Genomic DNA, 21,620 nt, shown 5'->3' with positions numbered 1-21,620 from the left:
ACAGAATAAAACCATCCCAACAAATGAATGAAAATATCATAAGACTTCAAAGCAATATAATGGGGAACCATGATTACTATAAGATCTTATGTACTCTTACCATTTCTTACACTAAGGAGACTATACGGTATTTATACATGTAAGTTTGATTTATTTCACTTATGAGTATGGTCTCAAGTTGTGTCCATTATTGAAGAGCCAATTTTTCCAACACCATTTATTGAAGAGACTATCTTTCTTCCAGTGGACATGTTTGGCCCCTTTAGTAAAGATAAGGTGGCTGAATGTGTTTGTAGTTGTAGTTGTACTTTCTAACCTATTCCATTGATCTTCAGGTGTGTTTTTATTCCAGTACTATGCTGATTTTATTACAGTAGCTTTGTGGTATAACTTAAAGTCTTGTTACTTAGAATTTATTAAAGAGGCTATCTTTTTTCTAGTGGATGTGTTTGGCCCCTTTCTCAAAGATAAGGTGGCTGAGTATGTTTGTAGTTGTAGTTGTGAGATCTTTAGTTCTTAAAGCAATGAACCAGCATAAACAGGAGGTCCTTTCTTTGTGAAATCAGAAGCTCCTTGAGACAGGGTGTGAACATGCAGAATGGGCATGAAGGTCTAAACAGCTCTCAGGAAGTTTGGATAGGACAGTGGTGGCAAACCTATGGCATGCATGTATATTATTGTGTTTCTTTTTTCATGCAAAAGATGTTAATGTATGAGTTATTGTCTCTAAACTAAAACCTCAATATTCAGGTTTAATTGTAGGATTGCCATTTTGTGATAAACAAGTGGGTTTTGGACTGCAGTTAATTTTTTTTTGTTTTGGTACTGGGGATAGAACTCAGGACCTTGCATTTGCCAAGCAGGCACTTGTATTGCTGAGCTAAATCCCTAGCCTAGCAATTGATGTTTAAAAGATTCACCATCACAGTTTTAGGAAATATTATTCTCACAAAACTTTCTGTGCCTTAGTTCTGTGCGGAGCTCACTGAGGGGTGCATAAATGATCCTTCATTTGTGGATTGACAATCTAGCACTTGTAACTTAAAATAAAGCATCCAGTTGGAGATGTAGATCAAAGGTAAAGCACTTGCTTAACCTGAGCAAGGCAGTGAGTTCAAGCCTCAGTTAAAGAACAAAAGTAAAACAAAGCATCGGTTAATTATATTTAGAGCTTATGATCGCCAGTTCTTACATCGAATCACCCAGAAGTCTAAAGGACTGGCTTATTTTTAACGTTGCATGTTAGTTGTACTAAGAAAGCAGCTTTCTAAATGAATGTTCCTTTTTCAATTTGAAACCATAAGCAGTGTATTGAACCATATGTAGAAAGAAATCAGGTAACAACATTTTGCAAGTTTTCCCTGAACATTGATTTAAAACACTCTTCTTACAAACAGACCCATTTCAAGATAGTTGTTTTTCCTTTATTGAAACTGAAGTCTAACCTGTGTCTCTACACATGCAACACTTTCAGGAAAGCTTTTAAAAACGTCTGTGGTGAAAGGCATCTCCAGATCCCAAGATCATGACTAAGATATGTCTGCATCAGCTGGCTCTCTCAGCAGAGAAGTGAAGAGCAAGGAAAGGGACTATAGAGTTGTTGGAGATGCAGGTCTTTTCTTTTCTTTTCTGCTACTGGGGGTCAAACTCATGACCTTATGCTTGCCAGGCAGGTGCTTGTGCCACTGAGCACAAGCCCTTGGCCCTGGAGATGCAGTTTTGAGGGTTTGTGAGATTACATTCATTTTAAAATAACTTTGGGTGGAACTTCAGAAATGGGAAGGTTGTGAACTTTGACTCCAAAATCTACATTCAGAATTCCTCTAAGCCATGGGATTGGTGAAGTTCCCCCAGGCTGGGGTCCATGTTTTAAATCAGAAACTCTCTTCTCCTTAGTCCTAACATTCTTTTAAAGCAGGAGTGAATAAAAACCCAACAGTTTTCCAACTCTAAATTTCCATGCTCATTGATTCTTTTAATAAAAGTGTTTCCAGGCCAGTCACCTCTAAATTATTCCTTATTTAGTAATATGTAAGGCACCTACTTCTAAGGAGATTTGAGGATGTTTTAAGAAGTCAACAGGTAATACAACTGCACTTCTGGGCTTGTTAATGATTAGCTTGAAACAGTGTTTCTTCTAAGCAATAGTATTGGACATCAGAGCTTGCTTTATTTTTTCTGACAGCATAGAAAGTGGAATTGCATATTCTTGCAATGTAAGAAGTTGCTACTTTTTTCTCCACGTTTTAGATGGTTTCCATGATCAGTCCTTTCCCAGGTGGAAGACAATTTTTGTTTAGCAAAGGGCTGTCCCCATCTTTTCCTTAATGCATGGCAAATTTTGTGCCTCTACTACTGATAGAAAGCTTGCAGGATATCCCTGTGGATTAACCAATGCTAAAAAAAGGACATCTCCCTGTTGAACAACCCTTCAGGAAGGCTTTTGGAGAAGACAAAAAGGTAAAACGTAGGTCTCCCAAAGACCTTCAGAAAAGCAAGGGGCAGTGTACAAATAAATTTTAAAATAAGTACATTTCAGCCATTTCCAAATCAAGTTGGTGCTCAGTCTGGGTATGTCAAAATATTACATAACTTAAAAGAGGGATAGATTTTTAAATATTATCTGCTAATGTTAATGTGGGCTTGCATTTTCACCTGATAAATATCTCTTATTGTTAAATGTATCCCCAAGACTCCATAAGGGTTTAGAAATACAGAAATGAATAAGTCATTTTAACTCAGTAAAAATTTATTATTGTTAAATGTATCCCCAAGATTCTGTTAAAGTTCAGAAATACAGAAATGAATAAGTCCTCTAGGCATAGGTGGTGGTAGAATCTCATTGGTTGTTGCGTCAAATGACTACACCCAACAAGGAATCCAAAGCTATGGGGCCTTCCTCACCTAGCCTGGGCTGGGCTACTCCCAGCAGAGCTGTCAGTTCCAGGACTGTGAAGTTATAGTGGTTATAGCCAGTCAGCAGATATTTCAGACTATGCCTGAACAATACGGTCCTTACAGGCACACTCAGAACACAGGCTGTGATAGGCAGTTTTCTAGGGATGCAGCTCCACAGTAGCTATGGTGGTAACCAGAGTTCTCAGTCATCTTATTGGCCACAGTCCTCTAATGCTGGCTATGGCCAACAGCCAGCTCCCAGAAGTACCTCAGGGAGATACGGCAGCAGTTCTTAAAGCAAAACCAGAGTAGGGGCTATTGCCAGCAGTCTGGTTACGGTGGACACCAACAAAGCTACAGACAACAGCAAAGATCCTCTACTTTCACTTAGGGCTGTAGACAGCAGAATCAGTACAACAGCACCAGTGGAGGTGGTAGAGGCAATTATGGCCAAGATCAGCCCTCGGTGAGTGGTAGTCGTGGAGGTTATAACTATTAGGCACAGCGATAGGTATGGGGGAGGCCAACAGGACCAGGTGAGCAGAGGTAGGGGTGGTGGCAGTGGTTACAACTGTAGCACTGGAGGGTATGAACTTAGAGTTCATGGAAGTAGCTGTGGAGGGAGAGGTGGGATAGGCAGAAATGACTGTGGTGGCTTCCATAGATTTGGTGGCTCTTAGGATCAGTGATCATGTCATGATCCTGAGTAGAGTAATTTAGAAAACAGTATCATCTTTGTGCAAGGCCTGGGTGAGAGTGTTACAATTGTGACTGATTACTTCAAACAGATTGGCACTATTAAGACAAATAAAAAACCTGGATGACCTATGATTAATTTGTACACAGGCAGGGAAACTGGCAAGTTATAAAGAGAGAGACAACAGTCTCCTCTGATGACTAGCTTCTGCTAAAGCAGTTATTGACTGGTTTGATGGTAAAGAATTCTTTGGGAATCTTATCAAGGTTTAATTTGCTACCCACCAAACAGGTATCAGTTGGGGTGGTGGCAATGGTTGAAGAGCTGAGTGAGAGGAGGACTCTTTGTGGAGGATATGGAGGTGGTGGCTGTGGTGGTGGTGGCCATGGAGAATTCCTCTAGGGGAGGTGGTGGAGGCAAGGGAAGCAGTGAGCTGGGGACTAGAAGTGTCTTAATCCTACCTGTGAGCACATGACTTTCTCTTGAAATAAATGCAACCTGTACAAGGCTCCTGCACCAGATGGCCCAGGAGGAGTGTCCAGCAGGCTTCCCGATGCGGGCGTAACTATGGAGAAGACTGTTGTAATGGAACAAGAGACTATGATCATGGCTACCAGGGCTGTGGAAAGGGACCGTGGTGGTCTCAGAGTGCCTGGTGACAGGAAGAGACACAGCTTCAGCCCTGGCAAGTTGGACTCCAGGCATGAGCACAGACAGGATGGCAGAGAGAGGCTGTGCTAGTCTGGCTCTGAGATTCTGAAACAACTTTTTTTCCAGGACCCAGGACTCATTATTTTGTAACTTTCCAATTCTTGATCACCTGTGGATTTCTTTTTGTGTGTTTGTCAGACTATGGAATTATAAGCATACTTCTGGTTGTCATGTAAAAAATACTGTTTTAGATAGTTTTATTTATACTGGGGATCGAACTCATGACTGTGCACTTGCAAGGCAGGTGCTTGTGCCGCTGAGCTAAATGTCCAGCCCCTATGCTTTTTTTTTTTTGTGATAGGGCCTCATTTTATAGCTCAGGGTGGACTTAAACTCACTATGTAGCTCAGGCTGGTCTCAGAGTTATGGATATCCTCCTGTCTCAGCCTGCCCACCCATTGCTGTGATTGCAGGTGTGCACCACCATATGTGATTTAAAAACCATTGTTTTACAAGAAAAGAGTAAGACATAGTTTTTTTTTAAACCAAAATAACATATATACTAATGAAAGATATTTTAGTAATTTTTAAAATAAGCAATCTTTTGGAAATAAGTCATTGTAGAGTGAAGATAAAGTATACTTATGAGTCAGATCTAAGCTTTTAGTGCTATCATAATAAAATACTAATGCAAATCATCTATCTATATTGGTGTTCAACATAACAGTTAATATTAAATTGTTAGTCTATCGTACTTTGATATAAACTATCAAAATGAACTTATCTTAATCAATGAAAACATGATTTTTTAATCTTAGTGGCAACTAACAAAAATAAATAACCTCTAAAAGGCTTATTATGAATTGAGTTGGGTGTTTACTAGGGAGTACTTGATTAAGTACTGTAGTTGTTTGAAAAGAAACTTTCTGAAAGATAAAGCTTTTCAATAATTGCTTTTTTCTTTATATCTTCTTTATGCCATAATGAATGTCATACTGCACTATCATTTGTATGTATTTACTTGTTTGGATAAAAGAGAAATTTTAAGAACATTATTCTTATACTGAGAACAAGGAAGTTTATGAACATAAATCATTTGGTGGCACCAATGACAAGCTTCAGATTTTGCCACCAATTCTGCTGAGCCATCATAGAAATACTTATGGCCACTGAATCTACTGCTTTATAAACTTTGGGTAGCAAACTTTGGGTAACAAACTTTGGGTACGCTTAGTATTCCGCTCTCTAGATGAAGAAACTAAGTTCAGGGCAGTGAGTGTAATCATTAATGCTTTAGCTTGAGGATGAGCCCAGAGAAATGGTTAGAATTCTTCAGTCTTAATAAGCTGTTCTGGCCTCTCAATCTGGTTTTCCCCTAAATTAGGTCATAATTTTGGCTGGAAGAGAAATCCTATTCTTTAAAGTTTAATTTCCACCCCTAAAATGTACACAAGTCAGTTTCTTTAATATCAAAGTACCATGTGCCAAAGGGAAAGAAAATGCTTAAACTTTGTTTCTCTAAATACCAGTAAAAATATTGAACTTGTTTGATTTTAGGTACAATGGAATAAGTAGTTGTAAAACTAAAGCATCTAATAATAAAATTTAGTTTTTGTTAGCTTCTGTTTGGGATAAAAATGCTCTTAATTTAAAGTATATGGTGAAAGACTACATCAAGTCTCAAACTTTAATGAAGCCACTTAATCAGTAGAAAAATTTAAAATAAAAAGTTTCTGTGTAGTTCTACTTAATGAGACCGCCTTGGAAACAGACCCCTTCATCTTTTGTGATTAATGATGTCTAAGCCCAACATTGACACGTTTTAAAAGTATTTTAAATCAGATTAGCTCAGTGTTCTCAAGTAAGTCAGGAGAAAAAAATGCTTCAGTAATGATATTTTCTCTCAGCTTTGATGACAGGAAGCGTAGATGCCAAGCCAAAAAAAGTTACATTTCCTGTATCATTTTAAGAAACAGCATATGTAATTCAGAATAAAGACATTTAACATTACAATTAGCATAGAGAATTTATGATGGCATTTTCTGATGTCTACAAAAGGGCTTTTTAACCTTTTATATTCTGATTTTTCCTATTTTGTGGAAGCTAAAGTTGTTTTCATGTTCCCTGAAGTCTGGAAGGCATACTTTCTAGGTCCCAAAAGGGAGACAGACCAACTTTGTGGAAAGGGAGAACAATTTCTAAAAGAATAATGGGGATATAGAGATGGCGAGGATTTTGTACATGATTTCTAGGAGATGCGGCTTGGATGTTGAAAAAGTCTTGGCACTTCTAAGACATTTAAATGATTTATGGAAACAGGAAAGAATCCTTTATTCACATTTTCATGGGTACAGTCCTTTAAGTATTTCATGCACTCAAGGGTTTGTGGTTTACTCAAATATTTCATTTGTAAAATTCCAAAACATTTCACATTCGTAGAGGAATACATTCTTCCACTTAATAGATGTCTCTTGAGTGTCTCCATGGTCTCCATGTTTGGGATACAGCAAAGAACCATATAGGCAAAATCCCTGGCTTACTAGGCAAAATATTCTAGCAGAAAAGACAGGCACTAAAGAATTACGGCGAAGACAGACTTGAACAGACAAGAGGCACAGAGACCTGCGCACATGAGGTGTGGACTTTGCGTTGCTTCCCGTGGAGTGGGCAGCGGGTAGAACAGGGGTACAGACACTTATACGCTGATGGAATGGGAAGTGCGGGGGATTTCTGATTGCTTCTGGAGGTGAGAAGCAAGGTCGTCAGTGGAAATAAGGATGGGGGAGGAGGTGTCAGAGATTTGAAGAAAGAAAAGGTGTGGAAAATTTAGTAGAGAAAATGATAAAACACTCATAAACATCCACTTAGGTGAAATGGATAGTATTTGCCATATTTTGTTTAAAAACAAAGAATTTTAGAAATAGAATAACCCTCTACTAATCATTTACTCTTCTATCTTCCCCTAGATTGGTGCACACACCCTCAAAGCGGGTGCGAATGATAGCCACAAGTATGGTGCATATTGTTACTGTTTAAATTTGATTTGAAGCTGCTTGTTTCTCAGACAAACTGAATGTAACAGGCCATCCCACTTCCAGCTGCTGGTGCGTTTATTGCCTTTTTTTCTTTAAACTGAGGTAAAATATGCATAACATGAGAAAAAGTACTAATTAAGCCTCATTTTTGTTCTTGTTAATTTTACAGTCAAATGTGCTTTCTATATTGAAACCTGACTTTATTTTGGTGCTTGGGATTAAATCCAGGGTCTGATGTTTGCTAGGCAAGTGCTCTACTATTGAGATATATCCCAGACCTTTTTATTTTTGTTTTGAGGTAAAGTCTCACCAAGTTACTCTGAGTGGCCTGGGAAATGGGATCCTGCTGCCTCAGCCTACTGCATAGCTGGAATTACATTTTATCATTTTAACCACTTGTACGTGCATCAATATGTAACATGCATTCATAATGTGAAGCCATTGTCTCTATGTATATCAAGAGCACTTTCTCTCTCTCTCTCTCTGTCTGTCTCTCTCTCTCTGTCTCTCTCTCTCTCATTTTTGTGGACTGAGGATTGAATCAAGGACCCTGAACATGTTACGCAACTGAACGTGTTAGGTAAACACTCTGCATTGAACTATATTCCCAACTCATATATTCAGAACTTTTTCATTCTTCAGATAAACTCTGTACCTCTTAGGCAATAACTGCCCTTCCTTCACTAATCCCTGTTAACCTGCATTCTATGTTTTGTGTCTATGAATTTATTTATTCTGTCTAATATAAATTAAACCATGTAATATTTGTCCTTGCATGTCTATTTCACTCAGCATAATGCTCTCAAGGTCTACCCTTGATGTCACATTATAAAAATTTCATTCCTGTTTATGACTGAATAATGTTTGTTACAGGTCTTTAAAAGTTTATTGCAACAGTGATAGTATAGGTGTGGGGTACAAAGGATTTAAGAACTAAAAATACATTGCTGGTGTTTTCCGTGTTCTTCTTAGTATGTTTCATCACCCCTAGCACAATCTGTTCTTTACAAATTCTTTCTGAGCTATTTCATGAACATCATCTGTAAACCATATTCAGTGTCATTTGCCAAGACAGGATCTTGTCACTGTCCGGATTGTAGGACCCTGGAAGTCTGCCAGACTTCCAGCTGTGAGGCCACGCTACCCACAGATGATCTTTGCGAGGCTGAGTAGGCAGGTGCAGAGGAAGGCAGCAACTGGATATCACAAGCAGCTGCTGCTTGCTGACCGGAAATAAGGCCAGCCAAAGTAGGAGGCTGAGAAGAAGCATTCTGGATAACAGGTTCCATAATTTCACTCTTTGGGGGGGGGTAGCATTTAAAATAGCAGAACCACAGTAAAGTGAGAAGATGAAACATGGTGATTATACTCTGTATACCTTTGCATTCTGCTGCGTAGTGGTGACTTTTTTTAAAGTTTGAAAGGCTTGGGTTCTGTAACACTAAAATTTCAAACCATTTGGTCATTTTATCTCAAAACTTGTTATGTTTTAGAGGAGATACTACTTTATTCCTCCAAAGAAATGCTTAAAAATATTTTCTAAAAATACTTAAAAGGCCAGTATTATTTTTGTAATGAAAAACATTTAGTTCTTAAATCCTCATTTTTATTCCTGTTACATTTTGCTTTCTGTATTGAAATCTGTCTTTTTGCTGGTGGTGGTTGTGCCAAGGATTGAACCCAGGACCTCATGCGTGCTAGGCAAGTGAGTGCCCCACCACTGAGCCCTTTTTATTTTTTATTTTGAGATGGGGGTCTTGCTAGATTACCCTAGAACTTGTGATCCTCTTGTCTCAGCCTCTTGCGTAGCTGCGATTACAAGTGTGTACCACTTCTGACTTGTTCCATGTCTTCTATAGGGTATTATTAATAGCACAGGAAGCCTAAGCATTTAACAACAGAGGAAATCTGTGTTCCAGGAGGCTTGGGGAATGCCAGTGCCAAACTAGGCATTTTAAATAAATCTTTGCTCAATATTTGTAACTTTCTACAAAACAGGTGGCATCATATTCATTATTCCTATCTTCCAAATGAGAAGAGCAAGGCTTAGCATATATGACAATATAATTAGCAAAATGATTCAAGCCCAGCATTACTGAGTGTGAGTAACCTCATCCTTAGTCACCGTACTACCTCACATTTTCAGAAACCATTTCATCAAATGTCTGATTGTACAAATCTGGAAACTGTGACCCAAAGTGCTCTCAGTCTGTGACTCACTGTTAACTGTAAGAGGTAGCCCATTTCTAATGACAAGAGACTCACTCCTTGTGCTTCCGTGCAAGGTTGCTTGAGTTGTTGTAAACTGCCTTATAGCCAAGGGCTTACAAAGAAAATCGCTATAGAAATATTTTAACAAGTTGAAAGTGAGCTGGAAATGATATAATTTTGACTTTTCTAGAAAGTAAAAAAATAAGTTGGTATTTCAAGGTGTTTGTTTATTTTGCAACTATCTTTACTTAGGAAAATTTCTTCTTTTTCCATTACTTGTGCTTTCTCTTCTCCTTAACTCCCATTTCTTCTCTAGTTTTTGAGGCTTCCCCTTACTAGTGAAATATCTTATCCTAAAGGGCTTGCTTTGAGTTGGATGATGGTGTTGATTTAAAAAAAATCAAGACGTCCCTTGAACCTGTTAGGGATAAAGTTTACTTTGCTTTAGCAAAGCCTTGAAGAAAGAAACCCATGCTGGTATCAATTCTTAGTTCTGGGCTGCAAGTGAGAATCAAATCTATTATTTGTGTTTGATTGCTAAACTGATAATATTTTATTTTCCATAGGTACTATTACTATTCAGTGCACTTAAGATTTTTATTTAGTCTTCAATTGGCCTTCTTGGTTTCAACTGTAGCCATCATTTTAGCTGCTCTGTTTCTTTGGGACTCATAGGTAGACAGGATGCAAAAGAGGACAATGTGTCCTCGGGCTTTGCTTGGAGCTTATGTTCATATTCTGGTGGTCAAAGCACATCCATTAACTCACTGATGCATCGGAGGGACCGTTCTGCTGGGGAACTCACTGAAGTCAAGCATCCAGTGCTGCGGGTTGCTAGTGCTGCTGTGGAAAGCTAACAACAGCAGGTCCTGAAACCTGTCCTTTCGGTCTTCTAAGGGTGTGGATGGAATCAAGGAACTTGCAACTCACAGTCAGGAGAGCAGAGCGCCTGGGGATTTGAGAGGCACAGCTCTCTTCCAGTACATCTGGGTACTGGCAGCAGTGGTGGATTTATTTGCGGGAAAGAAAACCATAATTGCAAAGCTTCAGTTTACAGGAAACCACATGGTCCAAACCCCTCATTAGATGATATCACTGATAATATTTCTCTTTATTCTTTTAAAAAAATGTTTTCTTGGGCAGGGGATTTAGTTCAGTGGCCTAAGCGCCTGCCTGGCAAGTGTGAGGTTGAGTTCAATCCCTGGTACCTAAAAAATCTTTTTTAAAATACATTTTTCAAATACTTGTACTAAACGTTCTTGCTGTTGAAAAAAATTCAGAGCTCAATTCACACCCACTTTCAAAAAGTACAAAATAGCATTTATATATAAAGTACTTATCTTTGGACTTTCTTTGATCATTCTGGTTATTATCTAATTTAAACACACTCTCTATTTTAAAACATTTTTCAATTTTATTAGTCTGCAATCTATAGTGATTAAAGGCATTGTGGGGGATTGTTACATGTATGTAACACATGTTTTTTTTTTTTTGTACTGGAGATTGAACTCATGACTTCATGCTTGCACGTAACACATCGTAAAGCTTTTATATTCCCTTTCCCTCCCTCTTTTCTGCCTCACTCCATCTTTTGGTCTCTTTCCCTTTTGCAAAACACCTATTTCCCAGTCTTTATTATTTATCTTTTATTTTATCCTTTGTTTTTACTCTGGGTTTCTTGTATAAGAAAACCATGTGGTATTTAGGCTTGTGTGTCCGATTTATTTCACTTAACATTATGATCTCAAGGTGCATCTATTTTCCTATAAATGACTCGAATTTTTCATTATGAAAGAGCAATACTCCACTGTGTATAAATATTACATTTTCCTTATATATTCATCTGTTGATGGATAGACACATAGGCCACTTCCAAGACTCGAGTATTACAAATTGTGCTGCTATAAACGTGGACATGCAAGTATCACTGTTTTATGATGTCTTAGGAGAAGATATCTAGGAGGTGAATAGCTGGGTCAAATGGAATTTCTACCTTTAGCATATTGAGAAAATTTCATACTGATTTCCATAATGATTCCATAGTTTATATTCCCACCAAGAGTGTAGAAGTATTCTTTTTTCCTCCCAGCTTCTCCAGCATTTACTATTTGATTTTTTGATAATAGCTGTTTTAATTTGAATTTCTCTAATGGCCAGTGATGTTGAGTATTTGTTTATGTATTCCTTGGCCATTTACACTTCTGTGAGGTATTTATTCACTTAATTTGCCCATTTTTTTGATTGAGACTTTGATTTTGATGAGTCTAAATTTTTTGAGTTCTTTATATATTCTAGATATTAGTTCTATCAGAAGAGTAGTGATAAAATCCTCTCCCCCATTCTGTAGGTTGTTTTTTCACTATGTTGACTGTTTTGTTTGCTATTCAGAAGTTTTCAAAATTGATATAATTGCATTTGTTGATTCTTGATGTTATTTTTTGTGCGGTGGGGTTTCTGTTCAAAAGTTCTTGCCTACGCCTATGTCTTCAAGAGTTTTACTTTTTTATCTTCCAGTAGGTAAAGCATTTCTGCTTTAATATTTAGATCTTTGATCTATTTTGATTTCAAATAGCTGAGACTTACGGGTCTTAATTCAATTTTCTGCACGTAGTGGGACAATTTTCCAAGCATCATTTAGTAAAGAGATGCTTACCTCTCCCCCACTGTATGTTTTTGGCCCCTTCATCTGATGGCTGAATGTGCGTGGGGTTGTTTTATCTATTCCATTCCATTGATTTATATCGTATGCTGGTTGGTTTTGTTGTTGTTTTCCCAGTACCATGCTGTTTTGTTTTGATCACTGTAGCTTTGTTGGGCTTTTTTTTTTTTTTTTTTTTTTTTTTTTTATCGGTGCTGGGGATCAAACTCACGATGACACTCTTGCAAGGCAGGCGCTTATGCCACTGAGCTAAATTCCCAGCCCCTGATCACTGTAGCTTTGCAATGTGACTTGATATATGGAATTGTGCTTCTGCTTTCGGCTTTGTGTTTGCTGCCCAGGATTGCTTTAGCTATTTTGAGTCTCTTCTGACTAGGATTTTTTTTTCTTAGTGAGGAATTCTGTTGGTATTTTGATTGAGGTTGTATTAAATCTGTGTATTAGTTTTGGAAGAATCAACATTTTGACAGTATTGGTTCTGCCTATTCAGGAGGGAACATCTATCCATTTTCTGATGATTCTTTGATTTCCTTTTTTTAAGAGTACTGTGGTTTTCATTGAAGAGGTCTTTCACTTCCTTAGCTTAATACCTAATTTTGCATGATACTGTAATCATATTTTCTATTTTTATCCTACAGCATTTGTATAGTGTTCATTTTTATGATGACTTCACATTCCTTTTTTTTTTTTTTTTTTCCCTGTGCTGGGAATTGAACTTGTGACCTCATGCTTGCCAGGCAGGCACTTATGCCACTGAGCTAAATCCCCAGCTCCTCCCTGCCCTTTTTTTTCCTTTTTGTTTTTGTCACATTCCATTTGAAACAAAACTAAAGATAGGCAATAAATTAAAACTGCATTTTTCTCTTAACTATAGCCTTCTTAAAAGGTCTAATATGTATTTTCACTTTTTAGTACAGGACTCAGGAACCACTTAGCTACATCTCTAGTCCATTTTTTTTAAAAAATTATTTTTATTTTGAAACTAAAATTATTTTCATTATCTCACTAAATTGCCCAGGTTGTCCTCAAATTTATAGTCCTCCTGGCTCAGCCTCCTGAGCAGATGGAATTACAGGCTTGGGCCACAGGCTTTTTTGTTTGTTTCTTTCTTATTTTCAGTGGTGCTGAGGGGTGGAACTCAGGGCCTCAAGCATGCCACTGAGTTGCAGGCCCAGCGTTTGTTTATTCCTGACTGCTGATGACAACTGCCTCTGTGAACCACAGTAACTACTGTCCTGTTCTATGGTGTGTAAAGCCCAGTTATTTCTTTTTGCCTCTTCTCTATCTCAGTCCTATCTAGCTATCACCTCTGATAAAAAGGCTTGAGGAGTTTCCTGTTTTTAATTTATCTCCATGTCTTTTAAATGCATCTCCTTGTAAATGTGCCTTCTAAATATTTTGGAAGCTGTTCCTGTTTATTTCCTTTGGTGCTATTTTGTTTAGCTCTTCTTTGTATCACTCTTAGTCAAGGGCCATTGTTTCTTTCTTATTTTAAATGGGATGATTTAAAATTCACAACTGGGTAGTTTTTAGTATGTCTAGAGTTGTGCTAGCATCATCACTATTAATCCCAGAATATTTTTATTATCCAATAAGAAACATCATACTCATTACTGATTACTCCCCATTTCCCTCTTCCCTAGAGTTGGCAATCACTGATCTACTTTCTGTCTCTGTTGATTTGCCTATTTTACAAGACATAAATAGTTATGTAGGCTCTTTTGTGACTAGCTTCTTTCACGTAGCATGTTTTCAGTTTGTACATGCATACATTACTTTTTATGGCCAATATTTCATTATCTTGGAATATCACATTTACCTTCATTTACCACTTGATGGACAGTTAGGAATTGTTTCTTACTAATGAATGTATTCTCCTGTCACTCTGACTTCCTCATTCCGCTGCAAAATCTGCTCTACGTTCAAAACTCTCTTTGTAACCAGTGTGGACCTCAGAAATCTGTGAAGTTCTCAGCCCCTGCATTTTCCCTCCACTGCCCCTTTCAGGCTCACCGTTCATGCTTCCACAGATGTCTGGTTCGGAGGGACTCAGGCCACACTCCTTCCTCACCTGGGGTCCGCCTTCAAAAGGTGAACTGCTTTTTTTAAATTTTTTTTTTGTCTTTTTCATTTTTATCGGTACCGGGGATTGAACTCATGACCGCCTGCTTGCAAGGCAGGTGCTTATGCCACTGAGCTAAATCCCCAGCGCCAGGTGAACTGCCTTTCACATCTCCTTGGAAGCCTTCTCTAGGCCTGCTGAGAGGAGATAATGCCTCAGTGCATTCTACATTTTCTGTGGTTTATTTAGCATTCTGGACACTCCTTATTTGTTACTTTTACATAGCCGATGAGCCTTTTGAGGAATATGAGTATTTTCGTTTATCTTTCCTTTCTTTGTGCTTTATTGCAACTAACTCAATGAAGCAGCATAGTCGTGATTGTTTGACTAAGATGCATACCTTTACTTTGAAACTTTTACGGAGCTTATAACACTCAAGTTTTCCATTGCAAAAATGCATCCAGTGCCTTTGAAACCGGTGCTCTCTTCTCTCTAGCACAGAAAGCAGAAGTGAATTATTTTAAGCCACGACTGCTGTTCTCACCCTCCAGTTGCTAAAGAGTTTTTACAGACCTTGTCTTCAATGGATCTCAGGTTGTCCCTAGATCTCGAAACTATGAAACTATCGTTGTCCTCATTTGAAAACAAATTGAAAGTGAGAGCCAGGGAGATGAAGGATTTGCCTGTTTGAGGGGGCAGAGTGCAATGACTACTCTGCTGGCTTGTCCTGTACTACTTGAGCCACTTTCTTAAAGACAGGCGAGACATGACCGGAAAAAGGGAAGCTGCACTTGCCTCTGGACTCCTGAGAGAAAATGGTACTGAGTAGAACGTTGTGCCTGCAAGTCATATTTCCACAAAGGAGGAAAACTTGTCTTTCTCAAGCTTTTTTTTTTCCTTTTTCCTACAAAACATGTAGGATCAATAGATGATTCAATGGAGAAAGACTGCAATATGGCTAAGAATTTTTAAAAAGTTTTTTATAGTCCTTTGTCCAAAGGAATCAACCCCAAACCCGTGAGGAGAGACAAAGTACCACAAGCAGTCTCTGCTTTCTGGGCTTAAAAGCCAAGGAGAACAGAGCAAGGACATTCGGGTAGCAGTCAGGATTGGCAGCACCCTGTGTGTGTCCCAGCAAAATAAAAAGTAGGCCTCTTGTCCAGACATTATGAAGCATTTTAAGACAGTAGTAGCAAAGCCCTAAACTAAACCCTAAATGAAAGGGCCTTTCTGAGACAGAGCCAAAGATTCTTGCTATATAGGTCATAAGCCTATGAAGCTGGCCCTGAGCAGAGTTAGGCATTCAAATACACATCTGTTCTCATAACTGAAATCAAGATATTGCCAATGCATAGTTCCTTAAAGAGTGGCCAAAAGAGTTCTCCAATTTTTTTCTATAATGTAGCTCATATAATAATTGTACCTTTCATATGCTAAACAATATGGAATTCCTGTTTCTCTTCTCAAATCCTCTATGTTATAGGTACTGTTTTTATAAAACCCTATTTTTACAGATGAGGAAACGGAGGCATAGGAATTAAAGTAAAATACACAAAACTCTATAGAACGTAGCTAGTCTGGCTGGGAGGCTGGTTTCTAATTACCCTGTAGATTTCCTCTCTGAGGTAAGAGTGGGCTGTAGTAGCATTTGCCTACCAACTCATTTTAGAAGATGATATTTTCGAAGAGTGTCTTAGTTTTTCCCCACTATTACTTACTGGTGATGCAACTCAGGACCTTCACACTGAGCTACAGTGTGAAGCTTTTTTTATTTTGAAATTAAGTCTTGCTAAATTACCCAAATTAGGCTTGAACTTTCCATCCTCCTGTCTCAGCTTCTTGGAGTGCTGGAATTGTAGATGTGCTCCACTATATTTAGTGACTATTTTTGTTTTTAATCCTAAAAAAATGAGGATTTTAGGTTTCAACCCTAAAACATGCGGATTTTAATTAATCATTTATTAAGAGAATTCCATGAATCTTTTAGGTTCCTGGAACTCAAGTTTTCTGACTGTAATCCTAATTTTTTACCACATTGCTCCCTTCAATCAGTCATGACCATTGAAAAGCACATGTGAGAAGCTGGGCGTGGTGAAGTACTCCTGGAATCCCAGCACTTGGGACACTGAGGCTGAGGCAGGAGGATTGTTACAAATGCAAGACCAGCCTGGGCTACTAACTGAGCCCAACGCCAGCCTGAGATGCATAGCGAGACTTTTGTCTCAAAAAGACAAAACCAAAACAAAACAAACCCCCCAAAACAAAAAACAAAAACAAAAACAAAAACATTTGAGAGTCAAACACATGTGCAAGAAATACGTTCCTAAAAGAATGTCAATAAGTAGAACTATTCCCAGTTTTATTTGGATAACAAAGTAGCTTTAAGAAAAATTGATTAAGATACCTCCATCTAGCTTGCAGTCCTTCTGGGCTTCAGAACTATTTTTTCTGGCACAGATATGGCCACGTCCAAGAATCACACCACGCACAATCCAAAAATGGCACACAAATGGCATTAAGAAACTCCAGTTACTAGGGATTTAGCACAGCAGCTCAAGTGCTTGTCTGCTAAGCATGAGGTCGTGGGTTAGATCCCCAATACCAAACAAACAACCCAAAAGCAAACAAAAAACCCCCCAAAACCAAAAACAAACCCAAAATAACAACAATAAGCACCCCCTCCCCCAAAACAAAGATGTGAATCTCTGAAGGGAGTAGATCCCAAATCCTAAGGACTATGCATTTTGCCAAGAAGCACAAGAAGGGCTTGAAGAAGATAGAGGCAAAAAATGCCAAGCCCATGAATGCACAGGCTGCAGCTATCAAGGCTCTTATAAAGTCCAAGGAGGTCAAGCCCCAAATCCCAAAGGCTATGAATCACCAGCTCACTCGACTTGCCTAGATTGCCCATCCTAAACTCAGCAAGTGTACCTGTTCTACATTGCCAAGGGTCACAGGTTTTGCTGACCCAAGGCCCAGGTTCCAACCAAAGCCCAGGCTCAAGGTGCTGCTCCAAGTTCTACTCCTGCTCAGGCTCCCAAAGGTGCTCAGGTCCCTGTGAAAGCTCCACAGTAAAGGCCTCTGTCTGCTGATCGGAGGACAGAAAGGTGGTGGGACTCCTGGACTGCCATCTGTGGGGGTGCTGGTGTCCTTCTGTGCTCTTGTAGGAATAGAACCTGAGGCAGGGGGAAAAAAAAACAAGAAAAGAAAAGAAAATGAAAAGAAAAGAAAAGCTTATAAGACATTAAGGAAACCAAGTGTTTTATGTAGCTCTTGAGCACATTTTTTTTTGTTTCTTTTTTTCCGATACCGGGGATTGAGCTCATGATCGCCTGCTTGCAAGGCAGGTGCTTATGCCGCTGAGCTAAATCCCCAGCCCCTCTGAGCACATTTTCACACTTACTGCTCATTGAAACATTTGTGAATGTGAGGGAAAGATTAAATCAGATCTTGTTGTATAGGAGAGTAAAGCATAAAACTTTTTGAAAAACCATTTTATTCAAGATGTTGAAAATGAATGCAAAATTATGCTGTGTCTCCAGTAACTTTGTTTATGCATCCTGTTATATTTAATGAGATGTTGAATAAATATATTATTTCTGTCTTTTATTTACCCATTTTATTTATCCATGCTTCAGCTTCCAGAATCAGAATTAGTGCTGTAGATTTTAGCTTCACTAATGATGAGAGTAATTTTGTATAGAATCTGAATTAATCCATACCAAATGACATAAATATATAGAATATTAAAGAAAAAATCTTTCTTTATAAAGATACACTAAAAATTGCCTTTTCCCCCTACAAATAGCTACTTCAAAATTATTTCTTTAAAAAATATACAGCTACTTCAAAGTTGTTTATTTAAAAGACCCATAAGGAAGACAAAAGTTCTGAGAACTCTTTGTGTACTCTCCCACTCATAACCTTGGGTTTCTTTTCTGTATTTTGTCCCATTTGTATCGGACAGAATTGTTACTGAGAATATTTTGAACATGACAGATTTCTCTGTTAGTCTGTTACCATCAACTGCCACACAGGAAATGGCTTCTTAGCTTGCCCCTCTGACCATGGCCACCTCTCCTCTCTCCTACTCCTCTTCTCTCTGCAAGAGTGATGCTATTATCTGTGGAACACTCTCAGCAGAACTGCATTTTGCCAAAAATAACTTTTGTAATAGCAAGTGTAGAAATAAAGGAAACCATCTATTCTGATTACAAATTTCTAATCAGAATAATCCATCTAGCATCTCTGATGGTTTCATGAATTTCAGACTCAAGCCCAGTGACACTGGTCTCAAGGTATTCATTCTCTTTAGCTGGCAGCTTCCTAGAAAGAATGTCAAATGACCTTTGGAAAGGATATCTACTTCTTTCTTTTTTAAGGAAAATAATGTAACAAGCCAGTACACAGAAAGTTAGTGAATTTTCACGATCATTTTTCCTGTAAAGTTAATAAATATTACTGATTGCATTGAAGTCCTTTTGATCTCCTCTCTCATCTTATTCCCTCTAATGCTTTCCCAGAGCCCCCCACCTCTACACCACAATGGATCTAGAATGTTACTATGTCAGTGTACACCTTTTCCTTGGCTAGAATCATGTACCTTTTATAAGAAGTATATGTTCCGCTTGGATGTGTTATGGAAGTGTTATTTTGTCTTGTCGTGATCAAATTGAACTATCTTGCCCTCTGGGGATGAGAGAGGATAAAATTTCCTTAAACTACAACCCTTGTTTTAGAAACTGTTCTCCTGAGCAAATTTTGATCTCTGAATCAAATTTCTACTTCAAAGAAGAATTCTGAAAATGAATTCTTTTTGCATGGGTAAATTTACAACTGGTTGCTAGCAAATATCAGTGCTTGTGATTACTTCTTAACTTAAACTTGAGGACAATTTACTTTCAGAACATTTGTGACATTACATTTTTTCCCCCTGGCAAACTGACTTTGGCTCTCCAAATCTTCAGTTGATCACCTCATTAATTAATTAATTAATTTTTGAGGCAGTCTCACTATTGTACTTTGTACTTTAGGTTGGCTTTGAATTCCCAAGGATTCTCCTGCCACAGTCTCCTGAGTGCTGGAATTATAGGTGTGCACCACCATACCCAACACTTGCTGTATGTAAGTCCTTGGAAAGACGATGTTATTGCAGTCACAGTTTATTTGTCCGAATATAGATATTTCATGGAATGTTACTGAAGTCTTATAATTAAAATTAAAATGCAAAATAGTATGTAGAAATCCATCTTTTTATCTACATGGAAAAACTTAAATAATTATCAGAAATACACATAGGAATTAAACACGTATCAAAGATATGTAGCTCTATACTTAAATATTAAAGACTCTAATAAATACTCTGAAAATGGGTGAGTACTTGAATCCTTAAATTAGAATGAAAGCCGGCGTTGATAAATCTAGTTGTTTAGTGCCACCTTATGGCTAAACTGCTGAACTACATTATGTTAGATTCCAGTACAAACTTAAAGTTCCTTGGTACAGTTTTCAAAATTTATCATAATTGGATTGAAAGTCTGCTCAGGGTGTGATCAGCTGTCCCAATTTTCTTAAGACTGAGGAACCTCTCAGGACAGATAACATTATATTTCAAAACCAGGACAGTCTTGTGCAACAGGGACCAGTTGATTGCTTTTCTTACTAGGTACAAAATACTCTCTAGACACTAGTACGTTGAACAAAGTCAATGTTATGCTGTGAAGATAATGAGATTCATTATAACGCCCATTCTCGTTAACTTTTATCTACTTTTGAAGACCTACAATGTCTCCAATGTTTTGGTTTTGTTGGTTTTGTTCTTTACTGTTTTGTTCAATTGTATTATAACTAATGATATAGGCAATTCTATTAGAGATAGCGGGAGGCATTATGGTAACCATTGTTGATCACCTTGTATTATGTTTTTATAGTATCTATTATGTCCACCCTTTTGACTTGACCGATTCTGTTCTGTTATGTCACATTTGGTTTTACTCTCTTCCAAAAAAGCAATAAGAACCGTGGGAGCAATGAAACCCAAAATGTGTAATAGTCATTGTACAAAAGAGAGGAAAAGAAAGTGCCCTAAACTATATAACTGCATGTATATTTAAGTGTATCAGATAGAAAATGATATCACAGAGTTTTATTGGATCATTGAACAGAACTGTTTGCAGTGTCATTGTTGGAATGTCCACTCTACAAGCTTTAATCTTGTGACTTGAACAATTATTTCTAAGATGGCAATATGTAATCCATTAACTAGTGATTTCCTACTGTTCATTTTTTTCTTCTGTGAATCTGTATAACTTGTACCCTTTCACTGTTTTTTTTCTTTCTTTTCTCCTTAAATAAAATTAAAAAAAATAAATAAAAAACAAAGTCAATGTTATGAAGCACATATTCTCATGGGGGAAATAAACCATATATAAACAACCATGCAAATTATCAGATAGTGATAGGGAATGGTAGGAATTAAGATAAATTAATGTTTTAGGAAGTGATTTTGTAGTTATTTTTGGTTAAATGATATTAATGTTGAGAAATAAACTGAATGTAAGACCTGGTCCTATGCTTTTGGGACAAAAATTAAAATCTAAAGTCATGTGAATGCATAAATAGATTTTCTTCATTTTTCTAGGTAAATAGTGCTATGTTTAGACTTTCAAGTCAGGCTAAGATCACAGAAACTCAATCATAATTAACCTCCAATGTTAAAGGAGAAGCAAGAGAAAAGAAAGACCAAATACCCATTTCTTCTTTATTATTTTATTTTAAAGAGGATAAAATAGAATAAAACCAATCAAAACAGACCAGTGTAAGAAATACAGGACTTCAAAGCATTACAAAATCAACAATAATTACCATAATGCCTTTTGATGTCTTCAAAATAGTTGCAGATAAGTTTGGATATAGTAAAAATCAAACAGGACAGAATAGAATAGAAACAATAAAAACAAAAAATGAATGCAATAAAGGACTTCAAAAGAAGCCAGTAGTAAATAAAAAATTGCTACCATAATATCTCTTGCTATCTTTGAAATAGCTGCTTCTGCCATTGGATTTAAGATAATCAAACAAAATAAAAGAAAATAAAATCCAACCCAACAAAACAATGGAACTTCATAGGACCTCAAAACAAGACCATAAGGAATCAACAAAGGCCACCACCCCCAGGAGATCCGCTCCCCGCCACCCCCAGATGCCACACTGTGTACTGTTATCCTCTGGCCTTAGCCCTGCAATGTTAGTGAAACACCAAAGCACCACCGGCACCCAATTGCATTTCACCTCGATAGCCATCATCACAGCCTGTGTTTCTCTGGATCAGCTGGTTACTTATGGCGGGGTGGGGGGTAGGGACAGTTGGTACTTCTATTTTTCCTGCCCCCATGCTGGAAGCAGCTA

General features: G+C 37.8%; 2 pseudogenes; both read left to right on the top strand.

Moving 5' to 3' along the window:
• The first annotated feature begins 1,536 nt into the window (after window positions 1-1,536).
• LOC100727136 (RNA-binding protein FUS-like) lies at window positions 1,537-4,336 on the top strand (annotated as a pseudogene).
• Window positions 4,337-16,672: 12,336 nt separating this feature from the next.
• Window positions 16,673-17,288, top strand: LOC100726857 (large ribosomal subunit protein eL29-like; annotated as a pseudogene).
• Window positions 17,289-21,620: the final 4,332 nt, after the last annotated feature.

The sequence above is a fragment of the Cavia porcellus genome, unplaced genomic scaffold (genome assembly GCF_034190915.1).
Source record: "Cavia porcellus strain 051 isolate PalLab524CR breed Dunkin Hartley unplaced genomic scaffold, mCavPor4.1 scaffold_20, whole genome shotgun sequence".
Classification (NCBI taxonomy): Eukaryota; Metazoa; Chordata; class Mammalia; order Rodentia; family Caviidae; genus Cavia; species Cavia porcellus.
Note: the sequence above shows the minus strand (reverse complement) of the source record. Positions and strands in the feature narration are given on the sequence as shown.